The 15845-nt window shown below is 49.2% G+C and overlaps 2 protein-coding genes across 2 annotated transcripts in view; one reads left to right on the forward strand and one right to left on the reverse strand.

Moving 5' to 3' along the window:
- The window catches only part of RRP36 (ribosomal RNA processing 36), a 233380-nt gene that overhangs the window by 206266 nt on the left and 11269 nt on the right, over positions 1 to 15845 (reverse strand). The gene's annotated exons all lie outside the window — the stretch shown is intronic.
- The window catches only part of LOC140120788 (uncharacterized), a 44014-nt gene that overhangs the window by 6243 nt on the left and 21926 nt on the right, over positions 1 to 15845 (forward strand). The gene's annotated exons all lie outside the window — the stretch shown is intronic.

A 15845-nucleotide genomic window follows, 5' to 3' on the forward strand; every position in this document is an offset into this window, starting at 1 on the left:
ATAGGGAATTTACACAGAAATAAATTTTATGTTGGAAAAGTTTTTTATTTGATTGGTTATAGCTATTATTGTGATCTGGATCCATGGAGGAAAGGTGTTGATAAAACCCTCTTCTGTTTTTCCATGAGTGCTGTCGGACATAAAGCAATGTGTATGAAGTGTTGCTGACTGGTCGCGATACTTCCATGTTCTACTGTAACGTAAACCTCATCATAAGGCTGCATTCACACGTGTGAATTCTCCAGTCCCGTATATCCGTGCCGTATGAGCCCATATATACGTGACGTTTTTCATCCCTATACAGCGTGTATGTAACTTGTATTTTATACGTCCCCATCGCCTTCTAGGGCATACGGAAGTACAATACGGGAGAAAATAGGACATGCTCTATATTTTTATACAGCTAGTATACGGTACTGTACGGAACAGTGTTAACGACGGCAATATAAATGGTCGGAAGTATTGTCCATTGAAATGAATGTGGCCGTGTGTAAATATTAAAAGTACGGTACGGGTGGCGTACGGCCGTTTTGATACAGTTGTGTGAATGCAGCCTTAGGCTATATTCACACTGCCGTTGCCCGCCCGTACCGTACCGTAGCGGGCAACGGCAGTGTACGGGGAGAGGAGGAGGAGGTGAGCGCAGCTCACCCCCGCCCCTCTCCATAGCAACCTATGGCGCACGGCCCCGTATTACGAGAAAAGATAGGACAGGTCCTATCTTTTTCCCGGGTACGGAACGGTACGGTGCCGCACGTGTGCTGCACCGTACCGCTCCCGTAGGGTGCCGTGCGCCCATAGGAGTGTATGGGGGACGTATATTGGCCGTATATACGTCGGCCGTATATACGTCCCCCATACGTTCGTGTGAATATAGCCTTAATTATATGCACAGTCACGTCCGCCTTCACAGTCTCCTGGAGTCCGTTGAAGCGAGATTTTCTTACTCTGATGTGAAGGTCTGTCGATCCAGCGGAGGCCGATGACCCTGCCTCTATCCTGACCTTGCTACATAACCATTTTGGAACAACGGGAAGACGGCAAAAAACCTTTGGGCAAATTAAGGAGAAAATGATGTTTGTGCCTTTCTCTACAGTAAAATGGCATCGATACACATTATCCATAAAGTAAAAATTATTCATTTGTGCTATTTAAAGAGAACCTGTCACCTGTAAAAACGGCACTGGGAGATGTTACTAAAGTAAGAAGCTCCTAGTACTACTCCAGACGCAGCATTATGTGGCAGTCACCGCCCTAATCCCCCCCCCCCCTTGAGAGTCTATGGAGTCAGCGGGGCGGTCCAGGGAAGAGTCAGCGTCTCGGATGCAGGTGTTTAACCTATTAAATGTTGCATTTAAATTGCCTTCTGGGGGTCTCTCCCCCGCGTTGATAACATGTGGGAAAGACGCAGATGATTTTGAATTTTGAACATAGCGAATTTCTCAAAAAAAGGGCAATTTTATTTATTTTTTTTATAAGTAAATGCAAAACCGATCAACCAAAATTTACAACTCAAACACACGGATCTGGCTCCAAGATATGGACCTCCACTAGCGCTTTTAAAACATCATCAAATCTTTATTTGCAGGCTTCTTAAATACAGATAAGTTCACACGGAGACATCACAAAAAGGCAAGGCTGTATCGCCTACGCGTTTCGGGTAGACACTCTACCCTTGTTACTAGCATGAAGTACAATGTGTCATGGACAATCTCAAAATCATTTTGCTAAGTTAAAGTGTCCAAAGGTTATAACCATATAAAGCGACACAATTCTCTTTGGACAACGCACAGCGGAGATCGTGACGGGACGGGTAAGTAAATGTGCCCCATAGTTGTCGATTTGGGCGGCCATGCGACCAGGGGCCCCAGGGTTTGCACCCCAGTGTTGTGCATAACATGTATGATGATTATATAAATGACGACGATCACTGTACCAGGTATTAATCCAGGACCGACATCCTCAATTCTTTTTCCAGAGATGAAATCTTACTTTTATTGGATTATTCAGGCCCAAATACAGCAAAATAATGATCGTGATGATTACGGCAATGGTGATAGCTCTCACTATAGATGAATGTACTACCATACCCAGATCTTACCTCCATTCATCTATATCCTTCCCCCTCCTTCATTCCCCTGAATCATCTCTGCTCTCTTAACTCTATACAGATTATTTCCCACTGTCTAACATGTGGAAGCCATCTTATTGGCTGAAACAGAGATAACTCAGGTTCTTGGCTAATTAATTGAGACTCTTGTTATGGTAACAACTGAACCAACGTCTTCTCTGAAATGCAGAGGGTAGTTATACAGCAGGATAGATGGTCGTCTCTATGTAGACAATCCTGGAGGTAGCCATCCTGTCTACTGTTTAGGTTTGTCTGGAGATGACATTTGCCCCAAAGGCCCCAAAATGGTATCAATTACAAAGTCGGCTCATCATGCAAAAGTGACACCCAGGTCTCTACAACGAAGTATGAAAACTTTATGGGTGTCAGAATATGGCGATTCAACATAAAAATGAAGGCAATGAAAAATTATATAAATTCGTCTCCATAATCACACTGACCCAAAAAATAAAGGGGAGGTGCCATTTACAGCCGTAAAAACAAAGTTTGCTGTTGCGCTTTTGGTATTTTTTTTCCTGCTTTCCAGTACATTGCATGGAATATTAAATGGCGTAGCTAAAAAGTACAGTTTGTCCAGCAGATAACAAAGTCATATAAATCTCTGTACTATATATGGAAAAATAAAAACATATGGCCTTTTTGAAGGTGGGGAGTAATAAACAGAAGCACGAAAAGTAAAAATGGCTGAGTGTTAAACGAGCCAAGGCTCCAGCAAACAAATGATTGGCGGAAAGAGAGGGCGCAGCTGGTCTTACAGTCCAGCTCACTACATTTAGGGTGCGGTCACACGCTCCGTTTGTACGGGGACCAGGGTACGGGGCTTGGGGCCTTGGCCTGATCTCATATTAGTTTCTGTGGAAATGCAAGCAATCGGTAACCAGAACCCGGTGTCTTGCATTGTTTTGATGCAAGACACAGGGTTCTGGTTACTCATCGCATACGCGCTTGGGCCGAGGCCCGTCCCCATACCACTAGCAATACGTGTGACAGCACGCCCAAGGTAATAGCGGTTGTTGAGTGGCATAACGACTAACTGAACCTCCTAAGTGGATTCTAATACCCCAACGCCACTAGGTGGCAGAGCATTATTATACTTTTGCTCTATGGATAACAAACTACAAGCAGCTTGGAAGAATATCAGAGATAAACATACAGAAGCGAAGCCCAAAGAACAATCCCCCTTCCCCAGAACAGACAAAGAAAAAGACATGTAGATACCTGGTTCCCAAACTCTGAATAGGCCGGAGCACAAGCTCTCCATAAAAATAGGAACTTGGCAGCAAAAAAGTAAAAAAAAAAAGGTTAATGAGACCAGTCACACGTTAGTAAAGATACTAATTTCCTGGGGCAATGGCCTCTGTTGCAAGAATGTGACAAGCACCCAGTCTCCTGACAAAACTTTGAGGGCACAACTTGAGGTAGAAGCTGTTCACATGCCAATAACGGGAGCACAGTGTGGTCAGGTGTGATGTGAGGGGTATATGTGTTATAGGCAGGGGTACAGTGTGGTCAGTTGTGATGTGAGGGGTATATGTGTTATATGCAGGGGCACAGTGTGGTCAGGTGTGATGTGAGGGGTATATGTGTTATAGGCAGGGGCACTGTGTGGTCAGGTGTGATGTGAGGGGTATATGTGTTATAGGCAGGGGCACTGTGTGGTCAGGTGTGATGTGAGGGGTATATGTGTTATAGGCAGGGGCACTGTGTGGTCAGGTGTGATGTGAAGGGTATATGTGTTATAGGCAGGGGCACTGTGTGGTCAGTTGTGATGTGAGGGGTATATGTGTTATAGGCAGGGGCACTGTGTGGTCAGGTGTGATGTGAGGGGTATATGTGTTATAGGCAGGGGTACAGTGTGGTCAGTTGTGATGTGAGGGGTATATGTGTTATAGGCAGGGGCACTGTGTGGTCAGGTGTGATGTGAGGGGTATATGTGTTATAGGCAGGGGCACTGTGTCGTCAGGTGTGATGTGAGGGGTATATGTGTTATAGGCAGGGGCACTGTGTGGTCAGGTGTGATGTGAGGGGTATATGTGTTATACGCAGGGGCACTGTGTGGTCAGTTGTGATGTGAGGGGTATATGTGTTATAGGCAGGGGCACTGTGTGGTCAGGTGTGATGTGAGGGGTATATGTGTTATAGGCAGGGGCACTGTGTGGTCAGGTGTGATGTGAGGGGTATATGTGTTATAGGCAGGGGCACTGTGTGGTCAGGTGTGATGTGAGGGGTGTATGTGTTATAGGCAGGGGCACTGTGTGGTCGGTGTGATGTGAGGGGTATATGTGTTATACACAGGGGCACTGTGTGGTCAGTTGTGATATGAGGGGTATATGTGTTATAGGAAGGGGCACTGTGTGGTCAGGTGTGATGTGAGGGGTATATGTGTTATAGGCAGGGGCACTGTTTGGTCAGTTGTGATGTGAAGGGTATATGTGTTATAGGCAGGGGCACTGTGTGGTCAGGTGTGATGTGAGGGGTATATGTGTTATAGGCAGGGGCACTGTGTGGTCAGGTGTGATGTGAGGGGTATATGTGTTATAGGCAGGGGCACTGTGTGGTCAGGTGTGATGTGAGGGGTATATGTGTTATAGGCAGGGGCACTGTGTGGTCAGGTGTGATGTGAGGGGTGTATGTGTTATAGGCAGGGGCACTGTGTGGTCGGTGTGATGTGAGGGGTATATGTGTTATACGCAGGGGCACTGTGTGGTCAGTTGTGATGTGAGGGGTATATGTGTTATAGGCAGGGGCACTGTGTGGTCACTTGTGATGTGAGGGGTATATGTGTTATAGGCAGGGGCACTGTGTGGTCAGTTGTGATGTGAGGGGTATATGTGTTCTAGGCAGGGGCACTGTGTGGTCAGGTGTGGTGTGAGGGGTATATGTGCTATAGGCAGGGGCACTGTGTGGTCACTTGTGATGTGAGGGGTATATGTGCTATAGGCAGGGGCACTGTGTGGTCAGGTGTGATGTGAGGGGTATATGTGTTATAGCCAGGGGCACTGTGTGGTCAGGTGTGATGTGGGGGGTATATGTGTTATAGGCAGGGGCACTGTGTGGTCAGGTGTGATGTGAGGGGTATATGTGTTATAGGCAGGGGCACTGTGTGGTCAGGTGTGATGTGAGGGGTATATGTGTTATAGGCAGGGGCACTGTGTGGTCAGGTGTGATGTGAGGGGTATATGTGTTATATGCAGGGGCACTGTGTGGTCAGTTGTGATGTGAGGGGTATATGTGTTATAGGCAGGGGCACTGTGTGGTCAGGTGTGATGTGAGGGGTATATGTGTTATACGCAGGGGCACTGTGTGGTCAGGTGTGATGTGAGGGGTATATGTGTTATAGGCAGGGGCACTGTGTGGTCAGGTGTGATGTGAGGGGTATATGTGTTATAGGCAGGGGCACTGTGTGGTCAGTTGTGATGTGAGGGGTATATGTGTTATAGGCAGGGGCACTGTATGGTCAGGTGTGATGTGAGAGGTATATGTGTTATAGGCAGGGGCACGGTGTGGTCAGGTATGATGTGAGGGATATATGTGTTATTGGTAGGGGCACTGTGTGGTCAGGTGTGGTGTGAGGGGTGTTTATAATATATGCCCCTTATGCACATTTTGGTGTGAGGAGAAATATGTGGGTGCACAGTGTGGTTAGTTGTGGTATGAGGGGTATGCATTATGTATGCAGGGGAATCATGCAGTCAGTTGTCATGGGTATAGATATAAATAGGGGGTGCACAGTGTGGGCTGAGGGATATATATGATGAATGGGTGGCACAGTGTGGACAATTTTGGTGTGAGGGGCATATCTGATCTACAGGGGCAGTATGTTGAGTTGTGGTGTGAGGAGTATTTTTGATATATTTATGGAGCACAGTGTGGTCAGTTGTGGTGTGAGGGGTATATATGATATATGTAGGGGGCACAGTGTGGTCAGGTGTGGTGTGAGGGGTATGTATGATATATGTGGGGGCACAGTGTGGTCAGGTGTGGTGTGAGGGGTATATATGATATATGTGGGGGCACAGTGAGGTCAGTTGTGGTGTGAGGAGTATATATGATATATGGTGGACGACAGTGTGGTCAATTGTGGTGTGAGGAGTATATATGATGGGGCACAGTGTGGTCAGTTGTGATGTGAGGATGCAACGTCCCCCACTGGGCCTAACCTTTTCTTGGGGCCTGGAGGCAGGTGGGGCCCAGAATACCGGAGTGGCTGGCGGTTGCGGCCTAGGCACGCTAGTGTCATGGTGCTTGGTATGGGGACCGGAGGGCTGTCCCACAGCCTGGCAGGTCTCCAGCGGGTGGTGTGTGCAAGAAAATTAGATGAGGGAGAGGCTGTGATACTAGTTCTCAATGGGGCAGCCGTCAGAGTCTGTAGTATGTGTCCCTGGTAGATGGATGGTGATACAGCCGTAGCAGGGACCAGACGGAGACAGTGGGGGTCATTTACTAAGGGCCCGATTCGCGTTTTCCCGACATGTTACCCGAATATTTCCGATTTGCGCCGCTTGTACATGAATTGCCCCGGGTTTTTGGCGCACGCGATCGGATTGTGGCGCATCGGGGCCGGCATGCGCGCGACAGAAATCGGGGGGGCGTGGCCGAACGAAAACACGACGTATTCGGAAAAACCGCCGCATTTAAAAACCGAAAATGTGTCGCTTGGGGAGCGCTCACCTTCACCTTCTATGGGATGGTGCATTCCGGGGCGTTAAGATTATTTTCGGCGCTGCAGCGCCACCTGGTGGACGGCGGAGGAACTACCATCTTAAATCCCAGCCGGACCCGAATCCTGTGCAGAGAACGCGCCGCTGGATCGCGAATGGGCCGGGTAAGTAAATGTGCCCCAATGTTGTGCATAAAAGTAACTTATAGTTCTTTATTCGAACCAACGGCAGCAACAAGCCAAACGATTCTGTATAAAGGCAGTACTGGAGTGATCTTGGAGAAGGAACCTCAGGAGTTGGGTCACCAGCCTGGATGCAGGGGCGGGCTGGGTTGTAGCTGTGTCCAATGCTGGAAGCTGCAGCTTTGTCACTCTGTATGTAGTTGCTGAGGCCTAGGAGGCCTGTGGGCAGAGCATGTGAGTTGGTGCTTCTCAGTCAGAAGCTGGGTGCTCCGAGCTCCTTCTGTGTTGAGAGCTCGGAGCACTCCTCCCCTGACCAAGGGTTTAGTTAATCCCTGGTCAGGTGATCTCCTTCTCCAATCACACTCCAGTTCACAATTAAGTGCATTGAGGCATATCATTGGATGATAACAAGAACTAATGTTTAACCCTTGCCTATTCAGGCAGTATCTACTGCTGCACAATTACCTCTTTACATGTATAGTGTCCTGCAGAGGAGATGATCAGACTCCCTACTAGGGGAACACACATATTAGGGGCTTATTCGCAAAAACAACTCCTCTGCCTTGCATTGGCAGGGGTGTTGCAAGTATACATGATATATGACGGAGCACAGTGTGGTCAGTTGTGGTATGAGGAGTATATATCTGCATGTGACTCAGCCTGGTCTGTCGAGGGGGCATATCTACTGTAGGGGGAATGGGGTGGGACATAGTTAATATAGTGGGGAAACTGTTCTGTAAGTGACATTTTCATCAGGTACATGGCACATGGTGAGATTTCAGCTTACACATATGAAAGGCAGGAGGTGGAGAGGAACCAATGCTCTCCATTAGGAAGGAGGGGGATATGTGACGCAGTGTGTAGTAACCAGACCTGCAAGACCAGAGGTGAAACCAGCTACTGGTTAGTAATGGGTCGTTCACAAACGAGACAGTTCTAAGAGCCAGCTCTTTCGTGTGAATGACAGGAGTTGGCTCACATAACCCCGCCCTAATCAGATAACCACTCCCCCTTTAACCCAATAAAAATCGGGTTGAGTGGTGAGGCGAGGAGGTGACTGACTGAACTGAGGCTCCCTATTATAAATTTTTTTTATTCATATTAAAGTTAATTTGATTTTACAAACAAACAGGAGAACAACACAGAACAAAGCAAAAAGGGAAAAAAAGAGAAATATTAAGAACAGCAGGTGCGCCACATTAAAGTATAGTTTCAGATATCTCAGGTGAAACGCAATAGCTCAGTATGAGGCGCTGATCTGTGCCCGATGAAGATATTACAATTAAATATCACGGTAATTGTCCACTGATATCTGAACTGAAGTACCGTATATATACTCGAGTATAACCCAAGTATGTAATCACAACAAAAGTGCTGAAAATCCCTAACTCCGCTTATACTCGAGTCAAGAAAAAAAACAAAATGTGTACTTACCTTCCGACACCCCCCCTGGCCGGTCCTCTTCCATACATCGCGGCCCTAGCATCGGCTCCCTATCCCCGGCATCGGTCGTCGCATGCATCGTGACATCAGACACTATGGGGAGCACAGGCATCAGCAAACACTATGATGTCAGTGAGCTGCTAATGTCATGGTGCCTGAGACAAACCGCATTGCGACCCTGAGCCGATGCTGGAGCCATGTGGATAAAAGCATCGGAAGGTGTGTACACTTTTAGGCAGGCTAAATACTACAGGGGGCTGACAGGCTATATACTACAGGGGGCTGGCAGGCTATATACTACAGGGGGCTGGCTGGCTTTATACTACAGGGGCTGGCAAACGATATACTACAGGGGGCTGGCAAGCTATGTACTACAGGGGGCTGGCTATATACTGGGGCTGTGACCAATGCATTTCCCACCCTCGGCTTATACTCGAGTCCATGGGCTCACATTCCAGCTTTGCGCCAGGACTGTGCTTGTTAGTTCCAGGTAGTGAGGAGATGCAAAGGAGGTCCAGTGGGACCATGTTTTTTGAGAGCATGCGCATCTCTTTGGATCTGATGTCATGAGGCTCTCCATCTGGAGTAACTCGTTGACACGTCCCAGCCACTGGTGCAGGGAGGGAGGATCAGAGGAGCCCCCGCAGGCCAGGATACAGGCCTTTGCCGCATTAAAGAGATGATACAGTAGGGAATTTCTGTACGTGACAAGAGAGATCTCATGGTGGTAGAGCAAGACGCAAGCAGGGTCACCCTGCAGCTCTCTACTCATCATCTGTCCAATATTTGGGGATTTGGGGAACATTTTGTGGAGTACGTGGGGCACCCTGTAGCATATGGTGAGCAACGTATAGTTCGTCTCCTGATAGGCCGTACTCAATGAGGTCTTATGCACCATCTCATATATTTTCTCTCTGTTCCATAGTGAGGTCTGGACTCAGGTCTCATTCACATTTACTATTTACTCATGAACTGTGGGACATGGTCTTGTGGGGGGGCTATTAGAAGACTGTATGCTGTATGCAGGTGCCCTCAAACCTGTCAGTGACCGGCTGTACTAGGAAGGAGATGGGATGGATCCTAAGTAGTGCGTTAGTTGGATGCCTTCCCACATCTTCACTGGGGCAAGTCCGCTGGAGCTATTCCGTCGTCCCCTCTATGCCATTGCCCATCCACCAGGAGGTGACAGGCTCGATAGTGCCCAGCTGCAACCCACTGTTTGAAGACCGACGACATAGCCCCAGGAGGGAATGCAGTTCAGACCCTCACAGACGCTGTCGGGTTGGAGTACAATGCTCCAATTCACCTCTTCATGTGTGTTCCCATCCCTAGGGGCCATAGGGCCCCAATCAAAAAAGGCCAATCCAGCCTATCAAAGGCCCTCTAAGCGTCTGTGGATAGACTGACCTAGGGAGGGCTGTTGTCTTAATTAGGTGGACCATGTTCAGGGCTTTTGTATTGTTGTCAATGGCTTCCCGTGAGGGCACGAATCCTGTGTGGTGAAAGTGGACCAGGCCCGGCATCAATGGAGCTGTCACGATTGGGAGTCTGTGGACCCTCTGGACCACCGCGGGAGGTGGTACAAGCCAACCTGGGACCGGAATCTAAGTGGAACCCGGTGTTCACCAGAGCCCGCCGCAAAGCACGATGGACTTGCTGCGGCGGGTAACCACCAGGTCGTTCCACAGATGCGACTAACCCGTGGTGGCTGCCAAGGTAGTAACACAGTAGACAGTCTGTACCCGGAGTGACGGCAGGAGAATAGCACAGGAAGGCACACCAGGACTCACGTCAGGAATCACAGGAGCTGGCACACAGGAACCCAGGACCACAGGGACGGACTGGCACACAGGAACGCAGGACCACAGGGACGGACTGGCACACAGGAACGCAGGACCACAGGAACACAGGAATCACAGGAACCCAGGAATAACAGGAGCTTTCTCTTGAGGGAAGTTTGAAGATCCGGCAAGAGCAATACGGAGGGGCTGGAATTTAATTCAGACCAGCTCCAATTATTGTCTTTACATCTTAGGGAGCCAGCACGCGCGCGCCCTAGGAGACGGGGATACGCGCGCCAAGCCGCGAGAGCTGCACAGGACGCCGCTGCAGCCGGGGGAGGTGAGAGAAGCCGGCCACCGGACCCTGGAGAGGCACGGGTGCACCCGCGATCCGAGACGGGGATCGTGGGAGCACCCGTGACAGGAGCCAGGCAATTGGCTAGGATTTTAGCAAAAAGTTTTAGGTCCACATTGAGCAAGGATATTGGCCTGTAATTAGCGCAGGAAGAAGAACCCGCAGGAGAAGAACCCACAAGTGAGAGTTCGGCCCTCCTACTGAGGAGGCGTCAACTTCCAGCTGGAAAGGCTTCTCCGTATCAGGCCATGTGAGAACTGGGGCCAAGGCAAAGCCTGACTTCAGACTAGAGAAGGCTTCTTCAGCTGCCGGGGGCCAGAGTCTGGGATTGGCATTCTTCTTGGCTAGCGCCACAATGGGAGAAGGTAGTAATTGTCGAAGCCCAGGAATCTCTGTATTGCACGCAGTCCTACAGTGCAAGGCCATTGAAGAACCACAGACAACTTAGCAGGATCCATCTGTAGACCCTTGTCAGAGATGATATAGCCGAGGAAGGGAATACTCTTCTGGTGGAACTGGCACTTCTCCGTAGAGAACACCAAGATAGACCACAACACAGGTATATAGCAAGTCTCTGAAAATGTTGTTGACAAACTCCTGAAAAACAGCTAGTGTGTTGCAGAGTCCAAACAGCATGACGAGGATCCGAATGAGGTTATACGCCCCACGGAGGTCTAGTCTGGTGAAGACCTTGGCTCCACGTAAGCGGTCAAAGATCAACGGCAAAGGATAGCGGTTCTTCATGGTGATGTTGTTTAGGCCACGAAAATCTAGGCATGGATGGAGCGACCCATCCTTTTTGGCCTTCACCGGCTGGAGAAGAGAACTTACATATAAACCCGCTCTGTGGATTCTCTTTTACATAGGCTAAAATTGCTGCGCTCTTGGGAACACACAGTGGGTACACCTGACCCCATGGAGATGTGCCCGGTAGCAGGTCAATAGCACCAGTATGTGGCACTGCAACCACGGAAGACCCAGAAGAACTGAAGACGTGCACTGGGTTAGCACATAAAAGGAAAGTCTCTCCTTGTTCAAGACCCCCACTGGTAGGCATAGGGGTTCAGTGCGGTACCGGATCAGGTCTTGGAGAATCTGCCCACTGACTGATGAGATTAACAGCAGCTTCTCGAGACGGACCTCAGGAAGACAGTACTGAGAGACCAGTCCCCTTGACCCAGGTCTCCGCTGAAGACGCCTGTGCAGCTTTCCCAAAGATAGACCGGAGCTCAGCAAAGAAAGAGGGGATGTCAGCTGTAACCGGGTCTTTTCTGTCCTAGAGAGGAGTAGTCCATGCCACGGGCCTTCCCGGAGAGGAGGCTGATGAAGAATGCCACCTTAGACCGTTCCGTGACAAACGATGTCGGCATAAGATAAATGTGCAGGGAGCAGTGGGTGATGAAGCCACTGCACAACTTGGGGTCCCCATCATATTTAGACGGCATGAATAGTCTCAGCCTAGTTTCAGTGATAGGGAGACTTACCGTATTAGCGGTACTTGACTACTTGACGCTGCTGCTGAGTAGCCATCAATTGCTTGCACAGCAATCTGTTGGGACTGCTGGGCTACGATGGTGGTAAGATCAGCCAGGCCCCATAGCGGAACCTTGGCAGAATCCATGGTCGGATCTTACTGTCAGAAAACAGGGCTAGTGGACCCACTGAACCAACGCAGATGATGACGTAAGCCGACACCTGGTACCGGAGTCTAAGTGGTACATGGTTTTCACCAGAACCTGCCGCAAAGCGAGCTCGGCTTGTTGTGGCGTGGTACCACCAGGTCATTTCACAGGCGCGACTTTGTCAGCGGTGGCGGTCAAGGCATAGTACAGAATCGTAAGGCAAACTTGTGGTCAGGGACAGGCAGGAGGTCGAGATAGGCAGCACAGAATCAGAGTCATGAACGGAATCGAGATCACAGTGGGAAATCAGGATAATCACAAAGGGCATGGAACAAAGATTTCTCTTAGACATAGAAGCTCAAAGATCCGGCAGGGTGTGCAGGGAGAGGCAGGTTTATATAGAATTCTGGGAAATGGGCAGCGCCAATTAATGGTGTGCTGATCCATTAAACTTTCTGAAGCTGGCGCACGCACGCTCTAGGAGACGGGACGCATGTGCATGGCTGGAGGACCGGGATCAGGAGCGGGGACAGGTAAGAAGCGCGGGTGCCACGCCAGCGCACAAGGGGGGCACAATATGTGTCAGGAATCAGGAGTAGTTTACCGACTGGACCACCGCAGACGATGACGTAGCTGAACCTTGGCAGAATCCATGGCCGGATATTACTGATGATCTAAGCTGAAACATGGGACCATAGTCTAAGTGGCACCAAGTTTTCACCAGAGCCCGTCACAAAGCGGGTTGGACTTGCTGTGGCATAGTACCACCAGGTCCCTCCACAGGCGCAACTTTGTCTGCGGTGGTGGTCGAGGCTAGGTACAGAATCAGAAGGCAGAGTCATGGTCAGGCAGAAGGTCTGGGAACAGCACGGAAACAGACGTGGAAGTAGCAGAAGGTCAGGGCTGGCAGCAAAGGAGTGAAGTCAGGAACAGAGCCGATGTCACAGCAGGAAATCACCATAAATGCAAGGGACATCAGAAGCAAGCTTTCTCTAAGGCACAAGGCACGCAGATCCAGCAGGGGGCACAGGAAGAGGCTTGGAATTTATCTGGGAAGGCGGATGGCCAGCATCAACCACTGGTGTGCTGGCCCTTTAAATTTCGGATGGCCGGCGCGTGCTTGCCCTAGGTGGCCGGATGCGGCAAGGTAAAAGGATCTGCTGAGCTCCGGGGGCACAGAGAGGAACACAGGTGCGCCTGTGACCCAGAACATGGGTCACAGGGGCACCAGTGACAGTACCTCCCTCTCGGCCTCCCCCTCTTCTTGGTCTGGAGGAGCCACGGTCCAGGATATTGTCTTTGGTTTCCAAGACCTCTCCTCTGGCCCGAAAATCCCTCCAGTTGACAAGAAAGAATCGCTTCCCTCTAACTGACTTTATATCCAGGACCTCTTCTACTTCATAGATTTCGGAGGAATCTGCCTCAGGAAGAGGAGGAGGTAACTGCCGGGAAAAGCGGTTCAAGATGGCTTCAGAAGGGAGGCGTGGAAGGAGTTTGAGATGCGCATTGAGGGAAGGAGACAAGGCTTATAGGTGACGGAGTTAATGCACTTCAGCACCTCAAATAGACCCAGTAAAATCGGGCCAAGCTTGTAGCTGGAGATCTTCAGCCAGACATACCTGGAGGACAGCCATACTTTGTCTCCCGAACAAAGGTTGGAGGAGGCCTGCATCTTTTGTCGGCCTGGGTCTTGGTTCAAGCAGACGCCTGGAGCAAGGAGACTCGAGTCTGTTCCCAGGTAGACTTCAGATACTGGGCCAACTCTTCCACGGCAGGAACATTTGAAGGCACAGAAATAGGAAGAAGAAAGTGTGGGTGCTATCCAAAGACAATGAAGAAGGGAGCCGAGCCAGCAGAGTCCAAGTAATTATAAGAAAACTCCGCCCATGGCAACAGAACAGGCTGGAAAGACGTGGAGGTAACTGCAGACCTGGCAGAGGTACAAAGTGGGAAATTTTGGAGAACCGGTCTGTTATCACCCAGATGATGGTATTACCAGAGGAAGGAGGAAGATCCATAATAAAGTCTATGACCATGTGATACACGGGTATCTACCAGCTGGTTTGAGACGGCTTGTTTCGAGTACAGGAAGTGTAGGAGCCCACAAAATCGTATATATCCTTGACCAGATCTGGCCACCAGTAGAAACAGGAAATGAGAGCGACAGATCTTTGCACCCTAGGGTTCCCAGCCACATGAACGCAATGTCCTCAGGTTAAAATCTTCTTCCGAAGAGCAGGTCGGATGTAGGTCCTGCCAGGAGGAAGCTGGCAAAGGTCCACTAGAATGGCAAGAACCAGTTGTTCAGGAGGAATGACATGCCGAGGAGATGGTTCTTCCCCAATAACAGCAGAGGCAATAGAGAGGGCATCAGCCTTGATGTGACCAGTGAGCTTGTCATGGGTTGAGACGCTGAGCCTGGAGTCTGGAGATACAGGAGGTTCTTGTGATCTGTATAAACACAATCTGGAAGTTTATGTCGCACTGCTATGGCTTGGAACCTGGCTCACACATCAGATTAACTTAACAAACTTACAAATCGGCAGGGGAAACCCTCTGATACAGTACCTTTTTAGACTCATCATGAACTATGAATCATACTTTGATGTGTTCTAACACTAAAAGGGGCGGTATGGTAGGACATCCATACACCGCTGGGGGGCGGGACTAGATGATTTAAATAGCTGGGTTGATTTCCCTTTCCTTATCCCCTGAGGAAGCCCGCCAGACGGGCGATACGCGTGGGGCGTTTGTGGTCTCTCCTCTTTATGCTCTACATTAGGTAATATAATGTGATGTACTGCTTTATTGTATCTACTTGAATTGTGTATCTACACCACTAGCTGCTATTTTCTGCACGCAGCACTTTATCTATGTTTTGTTTAGTTTTTTGATCTCATAATATGTAAACACCACACAGCACACAGTCCAAGAACCTTTGTATGTATTCAGCCTAGGCACTTTGCACCTTATTATTACATGTGATTTTGTGCATATTTTTACACCTTTATATTTAGCAGCTTTGTTATCCATTGTTGGTTGTACATATATGAAATATTTCTCTGAGGAGAGACCATTGTGTTCTTTTTCCCATTTTTTGGGTTTTTAAATGTTTTTATCTTTGTATATGGATGAAATAATAAAATTTATCTTGTTTGCACATCCGCTTTCCCTCTCTTTTCTAAAGTATCATTATTTGGATGTGTTATTTGTCTATTGCATTATTTTCCCCTCTCAAATCTTGCTTGCTCCTTCCAGAAGATAGCGCCACTCTTCCAGGGCCAGTTTTATGGCCAGTAGTTCTCAGTCCCCTATGGAGTAATCCCTCTCCGCAGCAGAGAAGGTATTAGAGAAGAACCCACAGGTGAGAGTTCATCCCCTTCTGGGTGAGCATCGCCGACAGATGAGGTGTCAAACTCCAGCTGGAATGGCTTTACTTACCCGGTCCAGTTGCGATCCAGCGGCAGGGTTCTCCGACGCTGACTCAGGTTCTGCCGGGATTCACTAAGGTCCGTGCACCGATATCCACTAGTTCTCGCTGCTGCGCCGAGGTCCGCTGGAGTTCGCCGGAGTTCAACAGTCTATCCTTGGTCCAGGTAACCGCGTGTCTATCCTTGGCCACGTCCCCCGATTTCTGTCACATGCAACCCGGCGCGATTGTGCCAAAATC

The sequence above is a fragment of the Engystomops pustulosus genome, chromosome 3 (genome assembly GCF_040894005.1).
Source record: "Engystomops pustulosus chromosome 3, aEngPut4.maternal, whole genome shotgun sequence".
NCBI lineage: Eukaryota > Metazoa > Chordata > Amphibia > Anura > Leptodactylidae > Engystomops > Engystomops pustulosus.